This window comes from Oncorhynchus masou, chromosome 18 (genome assembly GCF_036934945.1).
Source record: "Oncorhynchus masou masou isolate Uvic2021 chromosome 18, UVic_Omas_1.1, whole genome shotgun sequence".
Classification (NCBI taxonomy): domain Eukaryota; kingdom Metazoa; phylum Chordata; class Actinopteri; order Salmoniformes; family Salmonidae; genus Oncorhynchus; species Oncorhynchus masou.
Genome location: NC_088229.1, coordinates 63,703,221 through 63,718,792, shown reverse-complemented (window position 1 = coordinate 63,718,792; position 15,572 = coordinate 63,703,221).

Below are 15,572 nucleotides of genomic sequence, written 5' to 3'. Positions count from 1 at the left end.
TGCACTTTGAAAAGACACTTTATATAATTCTGTTATCAAAATGAATCATGCTGTATTTGTAATGTCCCCCTCCCCCTCCACCACGCCAAAGTATTGCTGTTTTAGCAAAAGGTCAACGGCATCCTCTTGATCTCCTTACCAAAACACTATTTCCTCTTCCCTTTTTCACTGAAGCAGTATTTTCTCTTTTAACTACATGCAGCAGTAGATTATTCCAAACCTCTGGGACTTCTTTATCAACCTGCTAGCCCAGGGGAAGAGAGGAAGATAAGAGAACAACAGAGGGAGGGGAGAGAAAAGAGAGGGAGGGGAGAGGAAAAAGTTGTGGTGCAGAGTGACAAAGAATTACAGCGCTAGAGAAATCAAGAGAAAGGAGATTAAGGACGTGACCACAGAGCTTGCCTAGATGACTGGGTTGTCCCAGAGGATAACCCTGACTCGCCACGGCACAGTGTGTGTGTGTGTGTGTGTGTGTGTGTGTGTGTGTGTGTGTGTGTGTGTGTGTGTGTGTGTGTGTGTGTGTGTGTGTGTGTGTGTGTGTGTGTGTGTGTGTGTGTGTGTGTGTGTGTGTGTGTGTGTGTGTGTGTGTACATGCATCTGCAAACATGCACTACTGTGTGTGTGTGCAAGTGTAAGTGTGTTCATGCGTGTCTCCTTGATCCTCCAGTTCACTGGGGGCGCCGCCACACTGGACATGAGCTCGTAACCTTTATATCTATGGTTCAGAGTGCACAGTGACAGTCCCACAGTGCACATAAAGCTGAGGGCACTGAACTATAGGCTCATAGAGCTGGGGGTCAGAGAGCCTACCACACAATTTAGTTCTCATTACTTCTGCCCTGTGCCTAGCTGGTCCAGACAGATAAAGCTGTGGCTGGCATGACATTTTGTCAGCCGGTTAATGTCATGCAAATGACTGCCGGTCTCACCGTAATTGACCGTTAACTAACATAAACATGATTGACATCTCCAGGCTTCCACACATACAAGCCGCTGATGCTCGCGTTTGGAACATCTACATTTAAGAAAGTTTAAGAAATCAATTTAAAATACACCATCACAATAAATCCCTTATTTATTTGATTCAGGTCAAAAGAAACATTATGACATGAAGAAAATGTATTTCAGGAGAACAGAATAGGAGTTGGCCTACTGTATGTTATCTGGCTATGCACCATGCCATAGGCTGTAGGCTCATTTATTTAGCAGACAAGATATGCTTATAAGTTCCATGCTATTATTTTATATTATATGATTATATAGTAAGAAGAATATAATTGAACTGAATAAAATAGAAATTATGTTTTTCCCATTCTGGAGAGAGTGTGCATATGACGTGGCTATGTTGAGCATAAAAGTGATCATTTGAAATAGATCCTATATGCTAGATTTAGAGTTGTTTGGTAACTTTAGTTGTGAACGTCACAAACCTTAGAATGTCTTAGAAATCAAAACATATACGGACTGCATGATATCACTATGGGATTTGAAAAAGTAGCAAAAAAAGTCTGCTCTGTTCCTTCCCTCAGGCTGCACACAAGCTGTTCAACATATTTTCACCCATCAGACTATTCTCAATTCAAGGCAAAACCCCAGACGTAGAAATTACTGGAGTGCTTTCTTCAGTGCAGTCAATGAAGAGCACAACCACAGGGAAAGACTTATTGTCGGAGGTTAAAGTGTGTGGCAAAGCTGGGACTGAGTTGTGAGAAGTTATCCAGTGTGACTGTGCCCAAACGTGACAGGAAAAAACATTGGCCTTTTGAAACGGATATAAGATCAAGTAGCTGAGCTGAACCCAGATCAGAAAATGATTTTCCTGCATTGCATTATTCATCAAGAGGTGCTCTGTAAATGTGTTCTGAAAATGAGCCATGTTGTAGAGACAGTCACTAATGTGGTAAACTTTTTAAGAGCAAAATCTTTAAACCACAGGTAGTTGTCTCACTGTTGGAAGAGACAGAGTCGGGTCATGCAGATCTCCCCTACCACACAAACGTGAGATGGCTGAGTTTGGTTGGGGAAGGTGCTTAAAAGGGTGTGGGACCTGAAGTCGGAGATTGCTGAGTTTTTGCAAATTAAAGGAAATAGTGCATTTGCTTCGACGGCAAGATAAATAATAGTTGGCTGATATTGCCTTCACCGTGGACATCATGGCCCTCATGAATGAACTGAATTCCAAACTACAAGGGAAGGGCTTTTTGCACATCAGATGTACAGCCTTTTTATTAAAGCCTTCAATGGAAAATGACTCCTCCTGACTCGGCAAATAGAAGCCAACAATCTGACCCACCTTCTGACACTACTAGTCTGTTCCCTATCAGATGACCAGCGGGAGAAGTATACATCTCTGCTGAGTGCTTTGAGTGGTGAGTTTTCTTCTCGTTTTGAGGATTTAAAAGTGTTGAAAAATGACATGCTGTGGTTTCCTCTCCTTTCACTGTCAATGTGGATAACGCTCCCACTGACCTGCAACTTGAGCTTATCGATCTTCTGTGTGATGCAGTGATTGGAGAACTATTCAAAGCAATGTCACTGACGAGGTTCTATGCAACTCTCAATGAACACAACTTTCCAAAGATTAGGAGTCATGCTCAGAAGATGTTTGTACTGTTTGGGTCAACCTATGTATGTGATCAGACATTTTGAGTGATGAAATATAACAAGTCAAGGCACAGATCATCTCTCACCTCTCAGCAATCCTGCTCATAGCGACATCAGAAACTATACCTGACTTCACTGCTCTAGTCAATGCCCATCAGAGACTTCACTCCTCACACTGATTGAGTAGTTTAAACGTAATGTTGAGCTCTCCCTCTTTCTTGTGTTTTTGTGCATACTAGTTAAGAAGAGTTCTGTCCGTGGTGCTGAATGTACAGTGTACTTTCCCCTCCATGTAGTTTATTGCAGGTTTAATAAGGAAAATACCTGCCAAAAGGAGAACATGGATGGGGTTTATTTCTGTGCATGTTAAAAAAGTCAAATATGTAGCATATCTAGACGTGATTTATAGTTGATATATCTGTCAACACAGTCATACACATGATGTATAATCCTGTAATATGATTCTGACCCTAGATATATTCTGGCAAAAATATATTCTAATGTGCCCCTCCATGGAAAGTAATTGCCCAGGCCTGGGTTAGAGAGACAACAGAGCCCTGAGTACCAGGCCATTAGCAACCTGACGGTTGTTAGCGAATTGGGTACTACCAACACATGTCCAGAGTGCATAAAAGAAGATTACCGTGACTCAACGGTCATGTGGAATTTGACTGCGGTCACGAATGCCGGGGTGGCAATAATACAGTAAACACAACAGACCTACAGGCTTCTAAACAGCTTCTACCTTCAATCCCTAAGACTCCTGAACATCTAGTCAAATGGCTACCCAGACTATTCGCACTGTCCCCCCCTCCCCTCTCCGCACCACTGCCACTCTCTTGTCATCTATGCATAGTCACATTAATTAACTCTACCTACATGTACATACTACCTCAACTAACCGGTGCCCCTGCACATTGACTCTGTACCGGCCCCCCTGTATATATTATGTGATTTTTTTTACTGCTGCTCTTTAATTACTTGTTACGTTTATCTTTTATTCTTAGCCATATTTTTCTAAACTGCACTGTTGGTTATGGGCTCGTAAGTAAGCATTTCACTGTAAGGTTGTATTCGGCGCATGTGACTAATACAATTTGATTTGATTTGAAATGTGCTTGGGATGGTTGTTAGATAAAACAGCTTGGTGATGTGTTGACAGTGAGGATGAGAACTAATGGTTTTTTGAGCCGCAGGGAATGCAAGCTCCAGAGGGCCTCGAAGCTAAGCAATTCCCCCCCACACACACACACACTGTCAATGCTGGGTATAACAAACGACTATTAAACAACCTTTTGATTGCTTTTGTTTTTGCGTCTGAGCATGTTTGTGTGTGCGCGTCTTCGAGCCATGAGTCAATCTGTGCTTCCAGGTTTGAAGGCAACTGAATTAATTAATTTGCATCTGTACATCCCTCTCGCTCCCGTCTCTCTCTCTCTCCCCATCTATCTTGTTCTCTCTCTCAGAAATAAAAGTGTTTTTGTGCCTCCTGCCTGTCATTATGCCTGAGTGGGTACATTGGGACAACACTAACTGACGGAATATGTCACAGGCTGTCTGAATACGGCGAGATTGAAACGGCGTCTACCACGTTGAGTGCTTAGGTGATTATGCCTTACTGAAATGTATGAAAGGTTATTGCACTAGCTGGTTATATATTCTCCTCAGGCTAATACAAGCAGATAAGCAAGCAGCCAGCAGCACAGCCCTAGCACTTGTTGTTATGTCTTTGCTTCGTGAGGTGTTTGCTATGTCTCCACACATGGAAGAAATCAACGCCAAGACATCCTTATTTAGCAGAGAGGTTTGCACAGCCTGTCTGGGAATCCTAGATCCCCACCTTATTCTAGAACAGAAATAAGGATTTTGGCTTCTCGGCAGCTCAAAATCCTCTCACGCTCAAAGTTTTCATCGCCTTGTCTAGACAAACTTAAGCAGTTTTCAGCACCCCAAAACATTTAGATTCCACACCTTGTGTGTGGCTGTGTCTGCCCTGGGATTCCCTATGGAGACACAGTGGCACAGCTGTGTGATGCCTAGAGATTCCCTGTGGAGGGCTAGGCAGGGAGCTGCATGTTAAGCCTGCCTAGAGCGCCTCATCTATACTGCTGGCTGCTAATGCATGAAATGGTGAAAGGATTTATTGAACATTTTAAGAATAGACACTTTATTTTATACAGTACCTTCAGAAAGTATTCATACATTGACTTATTCCACATTTTGTTGTGTTACAGCCTGAATTCAAAACGGATTAAGATTTTTTTTCTCACCCATCTACACACAATACCACATAATGACAAAGTGAAAACATGTTTTTACAAACGTATTGAAAATGAAATACAGAAATATCTCATTTACATAAGTACTCACACGCCTGAGTTAGAATCACCTTTGGCAGCGATTACAGCTGTGAGTCTTTCAGGGTAAGTCTAAGGGCTTTGCACACCTGGATTTTACAATATTTGCACATTATTTTTTTTTTAATTCTTCCAGCCCTGTCAATTTGTTTGTTGAACATGGCTAGACAGCCATTTTCAAGTCTTGCCATAGATTTTCAAGCCAATTTTAAGTCAAAACTGTAATTAGGCCACTCAGGAACATTCAATATCGTCTTGGTAAGCAACTAATACACCAGTGTGTATTAGGCCTTGTGTTTTAGGTTATTGTTCTGCTGAAAGGTGAATTTGTCTCCCAGTGTCTGTTGGAAAGCAGCCTGAGCCAGGTTTTCCCCTAGGATTTTGCCAGTGCTTAGCTCTACTCCATTTCTTTCATTCCTAAAAAAAATCTCCCTTGTCCTTGCTGATGACAAGCATACCCATAACATGATGAAGCAGCCAGCACCATACTTAAAAATATGAAGAGTGTTACTCAGTGATGTGTTGTGTTGGATTTGCCCCAAATGTAACACTTTGTATTCAGGAGATAAAGTTAATTTCGTTGCCACATATTTTGCAGTTTTACTTTAGTGCTTTATTGCAAACAGGATGCACGTTTTGGAATATTTTTTTAATTCTGTAGAGGCTTCCTTTTTTCCAACGTGTGTGTCACGTTGTCTAATGATTGGAGACAGGCGCAGGAATACATACTAGGTTTTTTTATTTACTCCACCCAAACAAAAGTGTGAGGTGTAAACCTCTAAATAATACACGGAAAAGACCTGTAAAATAAGTGCAAAATAACACGTAGCATGAAAGCCGATACAACAGCACAGGCACTCATAGGACCAACGGACATGGTAACAATAACCGACAAGGACAACGGGGAACAGAGGGCACATATATACACACATACTAACTAGGGGGAATGGGAACCAGGTGTGCATAATAAGACAAGACAATCCGGAGTTGGTGGTAATGAATCCAGGGTGGTGACGTAGACCTCTGGAGCTGGTGAATGGAATGAGCAGACGGTGGAAATTCCTGGTCAACGAAGTGTCCAGGATGTCCACCGCAGGAACCCGGCACCGCTCCTCTGGGCTGTACCCTTCCCGGTTGATGAGGTACTAGAGAAGCCCCGCCGACACCTCGAATCCAGGACTTCACGGATCTAGTACGCAGGGCCTCCCTCGATGTGCAGAGGAGGAGGCGGGGCGTCACTGGGTCCAGCCTCAGTGAGGGGACCAGGCACCACTGGCCTGAGGAGAGACACATGAAAAGTCAGGTTAATGCGGTAATCAGCAGGGAGTTAAACGGTAGGTTACCTCATTAACCCTCCTCAGGACTTAAAATGTCCCCACAAACCGCAGGCTCAGCTTTCAGCAGGGCAGTTGGAGGGGCAGGTTCCTTGTGGAGAGCCAGACCCAGTTGCTTGGAGAGAAGACAGGCGCCTCACTGCGGTGGCATTTGGCCTGTTCCTTGTGCGAATGCACAGCCGGCTGGAGACGAGTGTGCGCAGTGTTCCAGGTCTCCTCAGTGCGCCAAAATCACTCATCCACCGCAGGGGCCTCGGTCTGGATCGGATGCCAAGCTGCCAGGGCCGGTTGATACCCCAACACACACTGGAAAGGAGTGAGGTTAGTGGAGGAGTGGCAGAGGGAATTCTGTGCGTACACAGCCCAAGGTAGAAAATCCGCCCACTACCCCGGCCAGTCCTGATAGTAACACTTCAGGAACCTGCCCACTTCCTGATTGACCCTCTCCACCTGCCCATTAGCTTGAGGGCGGTACCCGGAGGTGAGACTGACCGTGACCCCCAGGCATTCCATGAATGCTTTCCATATGTGTGAGGTGAACTGAGGGCCACAATCTGACACAATGTTCACCGGGATCCCGTAATGCCGAAAGATGTGCGTAAAAAGAGCCTCCATGGTTTGAATGGCCGACGGGAGCCAATGCAGAGGAAGGAGGTGACAGGCTTTGGAAAACCGGTCCACAAACTACGAGAACAGTGGTGTTCCCCTGGGAGGGGCGAAGGTCAGTAACAAAGTCCAGCAAGAGGTGAGACCAGGGTAATTGTGGAACTGGCAGGGGAAGGAGCTTTCCATAAGGGAGGTGTCTGGGTTTCTTAAACTGGGCACAGATGGAGCAGGAAGAGACGTAAACCCTGACGTCCCTCTCGAAGGTACGGCCTATCACAGGATGACCCGACACAGGCACCCTGTGCACCCAGGTAAGAAGGCGGTCCCGCACACCCGTGGGCACATAGGAGCAGTTCTCCGGGCATTGTGCAGGTGGAGGTTCTGAACGCATGGCCTGCCGTATGTCAGCGTCCACGTCCCACACCACTGGCGCGATGATACAGGACGGAGGGATGATGGGGGTCTCCTCTCCCTCCCTCTCCTCTGTGTCATAGAGACAAGACAGGGTGTACGCCTTCACGTTCTTTGAGCCTGGCCTATAAGAAAGCGTGAATTGGAACCTGGCGAAGAATAGAGCCCACCTGGCCTGTCTCGAGTTTAGCCTCTTCGCTGCCCTAATGCACTCCAGGTTACGGTGTTCCATCCACACCAGGAAAGAGTTTTTGGACCCCTCCAGCCAGTGCCTCCACGCCTTCCAAGCCTTCTTGACCACCAAGAGTTCCCGGTCCCCTACTTAGTAGTTTCTCTGGGCGGGTCTCAGCTGCTTGGAGTGAAAGGCGCAGGGCCGCATCTTTGGAGGGGTTCTGGAGCACTGCGCCGACTCCTACTTAAGGAGGTATCCACCTCGACGATGAAGGGAAGTGAGGGTTCAGAATGTGCCAGCACGGGAGCAGTGGTGAAGTGTGCCTTCAGTGTCTCAAACTCCCTCTACGCCTCCGCCGTCCAACGAAGCCGCTCAGCAGGGAGTTAAGGAGCACGACCACCGTGCTGAAGCCCTGGATGAACCTCCGTAAATAGTTTGACGAACCCCAGGACTGACTGGACTACCTTCACAGAGTTGGGGATGGGCAATGACCTGACTGCGCCGACGCGCTGCTCCTCCATCTCCCAAAAAGGACACGGACCGCTGGAAAAACAAACATTTCTCTTGTTTAACGTATAGATCATGCTCCAAAATTCTTCCCAGCACAGACCTGACTAATGAGATATGCTGGGCTCAGTCAGCAGAATATACCAAAATGTTGTCTACATAAAGCACTACGCCCTGTCCCAGCATGTCCCGAAACCATACGTTAATAAAGGCCTGGAAGACTGAAGGAGCATTAGACAGGCCAAAAGCCATCATGAGGTACACAAATGTGCACCAGATTGTAGGTGCTCTTCATGTCCAGTTTCATGAAGTACTGTGCCCCATGCATTTGTTTGATGATGGTTGGGATGAGTGGTAAAGGATAGCTGAACTTAACAGTGGCTGTATTCAGAGTTCGATAATCAATGCAGGGGCGCAGTCCCTCATCTTTCTTTTAACAAAAAAGAAGCTTGAGAAGGCTGGTGGCGTAGAGGGGCGGATAAAACCCCTCTGGAGGCTCTCTTGTACGTAGGTCTCCATGGCCTCGGTCACCGCATAGGAGTGGGGATAGACGTGTCCTCTCGAGAGGGCTGTGTCAGACAGCAGGTCAATGACACAGTCCCAGGGGCGATGAGGAGGCAGGCGTGTAGCCTGGGTCTTAGAGAAAACCCGGTGCAGATCCTGGTGTTCCTCCGGTAACTCCACTTGAGAGGCGTGGTCTGGACTTTCCACCGTAGTGGTGTTGACAGACACGCGAGACACATCCTCTGACAGTCCTGCGACCAACCCAGCAGTCTCCCCTCGGACCAGGAAATAACAGGGTTATGCCAACTCAACCAGGGGAGACCTAAAACAATGGGGTGCGTGGAGGTGACTATCTATCAAAAAGGTGATCTATTCTAAATAAGTGTCATGGGTTAGCAGAAAAACGGGAACAGTGATGTGATGTACGAGCCATGTCTCTATTGGACGATTATCCAGGGCTCAAACCGAAATGGGTGACTGTAGGGGAACCAAAGGAATGCGTAATGCAGTGGCAGCTCTGGAAATCAATCAGAGCTACGGAGGGGCTAGGGGTTTCAGGGAATTTTATGGGAAAACACACTGGTTGAGTTGACAGAAAAGGAGGGGAGATCTTGCATCCTACCTGTGTTGGAGGAGGGGAATGCCCTGGCTTGTCACCTCCTCGCCTGTTAGTGGATAGAGGGCAGGTCGGAGAGAAATGACCCCTTTCTCCACAATATGAGCAGGTGCCCAGATTCCTCCTTTTCCTACGCTCTGCCTCGGGCAAACGTGCAGAGCCCACCTCCATCCTCTGGCCACGGAGCAGGTGTAGCCATGGGCTCCGGATTCTCTGCAGGTCTTCGGCTGGAGCGCAGGAGGTTGTCCAAACGAATCGCCATGCTGATGAGCTGGTTGAGTGACAGGTAGTCATCATGGCAGGCTAACTCCAACTGTACCTCCTCCCTCAGTCCGCTGCGGAACTCAGTGGCCAGTAAAATAAGTGCACAATAACACGTAGCATGGAAGGACAATGAGGAACAGAGGGCACATATATACACATACTAGTCAGTGGGAATGGGAACAGGGTGTGCGTAATGAGTCTGGGGTTGGTGGTAATGATCCAGTGTCACCTAAAAAGCCGTGACGTAGACCTCTGGAACTTGTGAACGGAATGAGCAGCAGAACAGGGGGAACTGTCATTTGGGTTAGTATTGAGGAGTAACTACAATGTTGTTGATCCATCCTCAGTTTTCTCCTATCACAGCCTTTAAACTCTGTAACTGTTTTAAAGTCACCATTGGCCTCGTGGTGAAATCCCTGAGCAGTTTCCTTCCTCTCCGGCAACTGAGATAGGAAGGACGCCTGTATCTTTGTATTGACTGGGTGTATTGATACACCATCCAAAGTATAATTAATAACCTCACCATGCTCAAAGGGATATTCAATGTATGTTAATGTATCTACCAGTAGGTGCCCCTATTTGCGAGTCATTGGAAAACCTCCCTCGTCTTTGTGGTTGACTCTGTGTTTGAAATTCACTGCTCGACTGAGGAACCTAACAGATAATTGTATGTCTGGGGAACAGAGATGAGGTAGTCATTCCAAATCATGTTAAACACTATTATTGCACACATTCAATTTATGTGACTTGTTAAGCAAATGTTTAATGCTGAATTTATTTAAGCTTGCCATAACAAATATGTTGAATACTTATTGACTCAAGACATTTAACATTTAAATGTTTTATTCATTTGTAAGAATTTCTAAAAACATAATTCCATTGTGAAATTATGGGGTATTGTGTGTAGGTCGGTGAAATAATCTCAATTGAATCTATTTTAAATTCAGGCTGTAACACGACAAAGCCAAGGGATGTGAATACCCTCTGACGCAGCTGTATGTGTGCTTTCCCTCTTTCCCAATTTGACAAGAATTATATCGGCGTTTTATATGTTATTATATGGATTAACATCTACTTTCGCTGTTTAGGGCCAATGTGATTCGTCAGGGAAAGGGAGCAGAAGCCTTGCTGCTGTTATGTTGGCCCCTCCTGTCTGTCACGTCACCCTGAGAAAGCCAATCTCTTTTCATTAGCGCCATTCTCACACTGCCATCTGAGGTGCTCCAACACACACACACACACACACACACACACACACACTTCAGCCGAGACTTGAGGCAATAGTACTCCTGACAGTTGGAGACATGTATACGTATTGTATGTAGACAGATTTGCTCTTCACATACAATATTCATAAGAATACCCATGTTCTCTCCTCTCTCATGTTCTCTCCTCTCACATTTTGTCTTTCCCTCGCGCTCTGCTTCACACGCATGCACACACGTGTAATGAACTGGGGTCTCCCAAAGGAGCAACCAACGTCTTAGACCGCTAGACCAAGAGGAAATTGTCCCCTTGGGCTGAGGGCAGACACTGGTTTTGGAGGTTTCGCGCAGACCATGACCGACTCATGCCTGCTACACGCACACACGCACACTCATGCACGCATGCACGCACACACACACACATCACTCAGAGGAGTGCTTTGCTCCTAACGAGGTAGGGTATTACATAATTTAGCAGACATACTTATCTGGGCTGATTTGCCATGCTATCAATGTCTACATCACAGCTTGGTGTTCAGAAGGGCAGAGACTGAGCCTGGAGGCTAGGCTAGCACCTCCCAGTCCCCTGAGGGGACCCCACAACCCCATACTCAGGATTCATTAGAACCCAGGCTACAGAGTCTGTGTATACAAACACTGGTAAAGGCTGGAGTTTCTAGTGCATCCACCACCAACATTAATGGAATTTCACACATGAGCTGCTGCGGACACGACCTGCCTTAATGTAGAGAATACGCTGTCCAGTAAGGTAAACAAGCATCATTGCTGCATGAATGAATGCACACACACACACACACACACACACACACTGTAGATACAGTATACAGTACATGCAGAGACGAGGTGGAGGTGCAGCATTTAATCACGATGATTGGACCTCAATTGCAAAGGTCAGCCAGTTGGCAATTGTCGCTATCATAGCTGCACATAGACCACACACAGGAGCTCTCCCTCTCAATCGTAGCTGCACGTAGACCACACACAGGAGCTCTCCCTCTCGATCGTAGCTGCACATAGACCACACAGCTGAGCTCTCCCTCTCGATCGTAGCTGCACATAGACCACACAGCTGAGCTCTCCCACTCGATCGCAGCTGCACGTAAACCACACAGCTGAGCTCTCCCTCTCGATCATAGCTGCACGTAGACCACACAGCTGAGCTCTCCCTCTCTATCGTAGCTGCACATAGACCACACAGCTGAGCTCTCCCTCTCTCCTTTTCTCTTCTCTCTCCACACCCTCCCTGTCCTCACGATTCTCTCTCGCTCTCTCTTGCTCTCCCCGCTCCACTGAATCATATTCCAAAGCCTGCCACCCCTACCACTCTGCCCAAACAGGCTCCCTCCACTCTGCCCACCTCTTGCCACCCACCACATGACCAACCGGGAACACTGCAGCAGATAATTACGGAGACTTCTGGGCAGACTCCCACTGTGAGCCCAGGTTTCCCAAATAGGCAGGCAGAAAAAGCTGGCAGGGAGGCAGTATGCCAAGACTCTGGAAAGCCAATCTCTGGTCCATGTGGATCCAGGTCTAATGAGTCAATTAGCTTCAGAATTAGCATGATTAATTACCAGAGCAGCTAACCAAGCTGGTAGCGCCTTGCAGGCCTGGCTTAGTATAGAATAGTGAACCCAGAGTAGCGAAGGGAGGTGATAGGTGGGAATGAGGAACGCCCATGGTTGTAGAAAAACTGTACCCGTATTTATTGCAGATTAAGAATTTCAGGATACATGGCTTGTCTCAAACATTTGTCCATAGAAGCAACATTCAATCAAGTCACAACATCAACTGGTAAGAATCACACAGACATTATCAGTGTGCCCTCGGCTCAGTCTGGCGTCAAACTTGAACTATAAGAGTCGACACTGGCAGACATTTGATACTGGCAGTCAAACAGGTCAAAAGGTAGAAGATCATTGCTTAGTTACAACAGATAGCTGTAGACTCAAACACAGGAAAATAAGTTAGCAAATAATTTCTCATTACAAGTTCCTACTGCAGCTAAGACTAGGCATAAATGCTAAACAGCATAATTAGGGATTATGCATTTCCAGCTCTGAACAGAGCCTAACTCTCCCCCTCCCTCCCCCAATTTAAAATGTTGCCTAATCAGACCTTTACTCTGTTCCAGCTGTTTGATAGGTGTTATTAACAAGTGTAGCACATATTTAGCATACCTTAACTTGTCTATACTTCCATGCCCGACTTGCAAGACAACCAATGTCTTCTAAATGCCCATGTCTAGTTGCAGGGAGTTCATTTGAATTTATAAAATGTTCCGTTATTAAATTAAAAGAAAAGTTTTGATCCATCTAGTAATCCGACAATGCGTGCTCTGCCATCTTGTCTCTTTCAAATCTTCTCTCATTGATTGAGACAGGTAGTATCCACCCCGCAGGGCCGCATGTCATGATGACACTCACCTGTCTCAATCAATGAGAGAACATTTGAAATAGATAAGATGGCAGCGTACACATTGTTGGATTACTTCATGGAGCAAAACCAGGGCTGGAATACCGAACGGGCATGCAGAGCACATGCCCTGGGGCCCACCACCTCCAGAGGGCCCACAACCTCCAGAGGGCCCACAACCTCCAAAGAGCCCACAACCTTCAGAGAGCCCACAACCTCCAGAGGGCCCACAACCTCCAGAGGGCCCACCACCTCCAGAGGGCCCACCACCTCCAGAGGGCCCACAACCTCCAGAGAGCCCCCCTCCAAAAAATTATATACATTAGCCCGTTACAATCTGCAAGCTACAACTTGGCAGGACTAAAGGGAGTCACCCAGGACAGTGAACACCAAGGATGCAACAAACAAACTACTATGGAGTATATCTGATGCCTATATGATTTTATCTCTAATGTGTAAACGGCAACAATAAAAAAAAACACTTGGAATCTGATCTTTTGACTCCCGATGTACGCCACCTCTATATGTGGATCTGAATCCTCATACAAACCCCATCCTCCATATGTGACCTCTGTCTGGACACTCTTTGGTGTTGCTCTGAAGTGCGTTTTTCTTTCTTTTTTTCACATGCCTTTACCATGATAACCCCCCAAAATCTAAAGGAAGAGTGACATTGCATATGTGTGCTACTTCAGAGGCTATGTCAGTGTGAATGTTCAAATCTGATGTGGGTCAAATGCATAGCAGCGGGAAGCAGGGGTGCTGAGGGTGCTGCTGCAAGACATGTGTGAACTAGGCCGTTATTGCTCCTGTTTGTGCGGAGAAAAGATTGTGTATAAAAATAAAATCAGATTTGGGTTCTTAGGGTGGCTGTTTAAATGCAGCCATAAACAGCTGCATTAAAAGAACCTGATTAGAGCTACTCAGGGAGATTGAAAACACAGGTGAGCTGAGTGCTAATTATTTAACTCACCACACCTGGCTTAACCTAAGCAATCAATTTGGTAGCAAACAATTAAGGTCAGGGACACCAAAACCAGTGGACACCTATGCATGGCAATGAACATGTGCACTTTGTCAAAACCGCATAGATAGATACTTATACGCATTTTAGATGATCATATTGTTAGTCCATTTTAAACATATATTAAAATGGTAATGAGGCCAGGCTCAGGCTGAAAGAAAATGGGTCTGGATGGAAGAGGAATCACAGTGGTACAATCCAGTAGCAGAGCTGTTGAATACTGAGTGGAACATCATCATCACAGAGCCTGTGCCATTGAATGCTCGCTTGCTTGTCAAATATTCGGAGTGCACTGCCTTTCAAATAGCCTGCCTGCCCCAAGTGTAATGCTAATAATGATAGCATCCCTGTATGAATGGATGGAGAGAGATATGAATATCTCTCTCCTGTGAGGACAGCTCATCTCCTCCCCCTGTGCTGTACCGTTCCTTTGACACACACACAGTATCCATCACACGTCAGTGGCAGTATGGAGGTGAAAGGAATTATGGGTCTGACATGTGACAGAGTCTCCACACACTCACACACCTTAACAGCAACACTTCAAACAACTACCCATGCATAACAGAAACAACACATTGAAACAACAAACAAACAACTGAAACACACATGCATGAAACAACATACACACACACACCCGAAACAACAAACACACACACACCTGAAACACACACATACCTGAAACAACAAACACACACACACCTGAAACACACGCATACCTGAAACAACACACACACACACACACACCTGAAACAACATACACACACACACCTGAAACAACACACACACACACACCCGAAACAACAAACACACACACACCTGAAACACACACATACCTGAAACACACACACACACACACACACACCTGAAACAACATACACACACACATCTGAAACAACACACACACACACATCTGAAACAACACACACACACACACACCTGAAACAACACACACACACACAACCGAAACAACATACACACACCTACACACACCCGAAGCAACATACACATACACCTGAAACAACACACACAACCAAAACAACATATACACACACACACACACACACCTGAAACAACATATAAACACACACACAACCGAAGCAACATACACACACACCTGAAGCAAAACACAAACCTGGACCTAAAACTACTTTAAACCTCTCCAACTCAAGACATGTAAGTTCTGAATGCAGAACTGAAAAAGAAATTCTGCAAAAACATCTTGACAGACAAGCATTTTGTCGTGAGAGGATCACCATGAGGTGTAGTCGATCATTTTCACATGGAATATTATAGTGCTGTAATCTATCTCTCCATCATCCTGGCCTGATTGAGGATTTTTATTTGACCTTTATTTAACTAGGCAAGTCAGTGAAGAACAAATTGTTATTACAAATACGGCCTACCCTGGCCAAACCTGTGGGACTCCCAATCACAGCCGGATGTGATACAGCCTGAATTCAAACCAGGGCCTGTAGTGACACCTTATGCACTGAGATGCAGTGCCTTAGACCTCTGCGCCACTCGGGAGC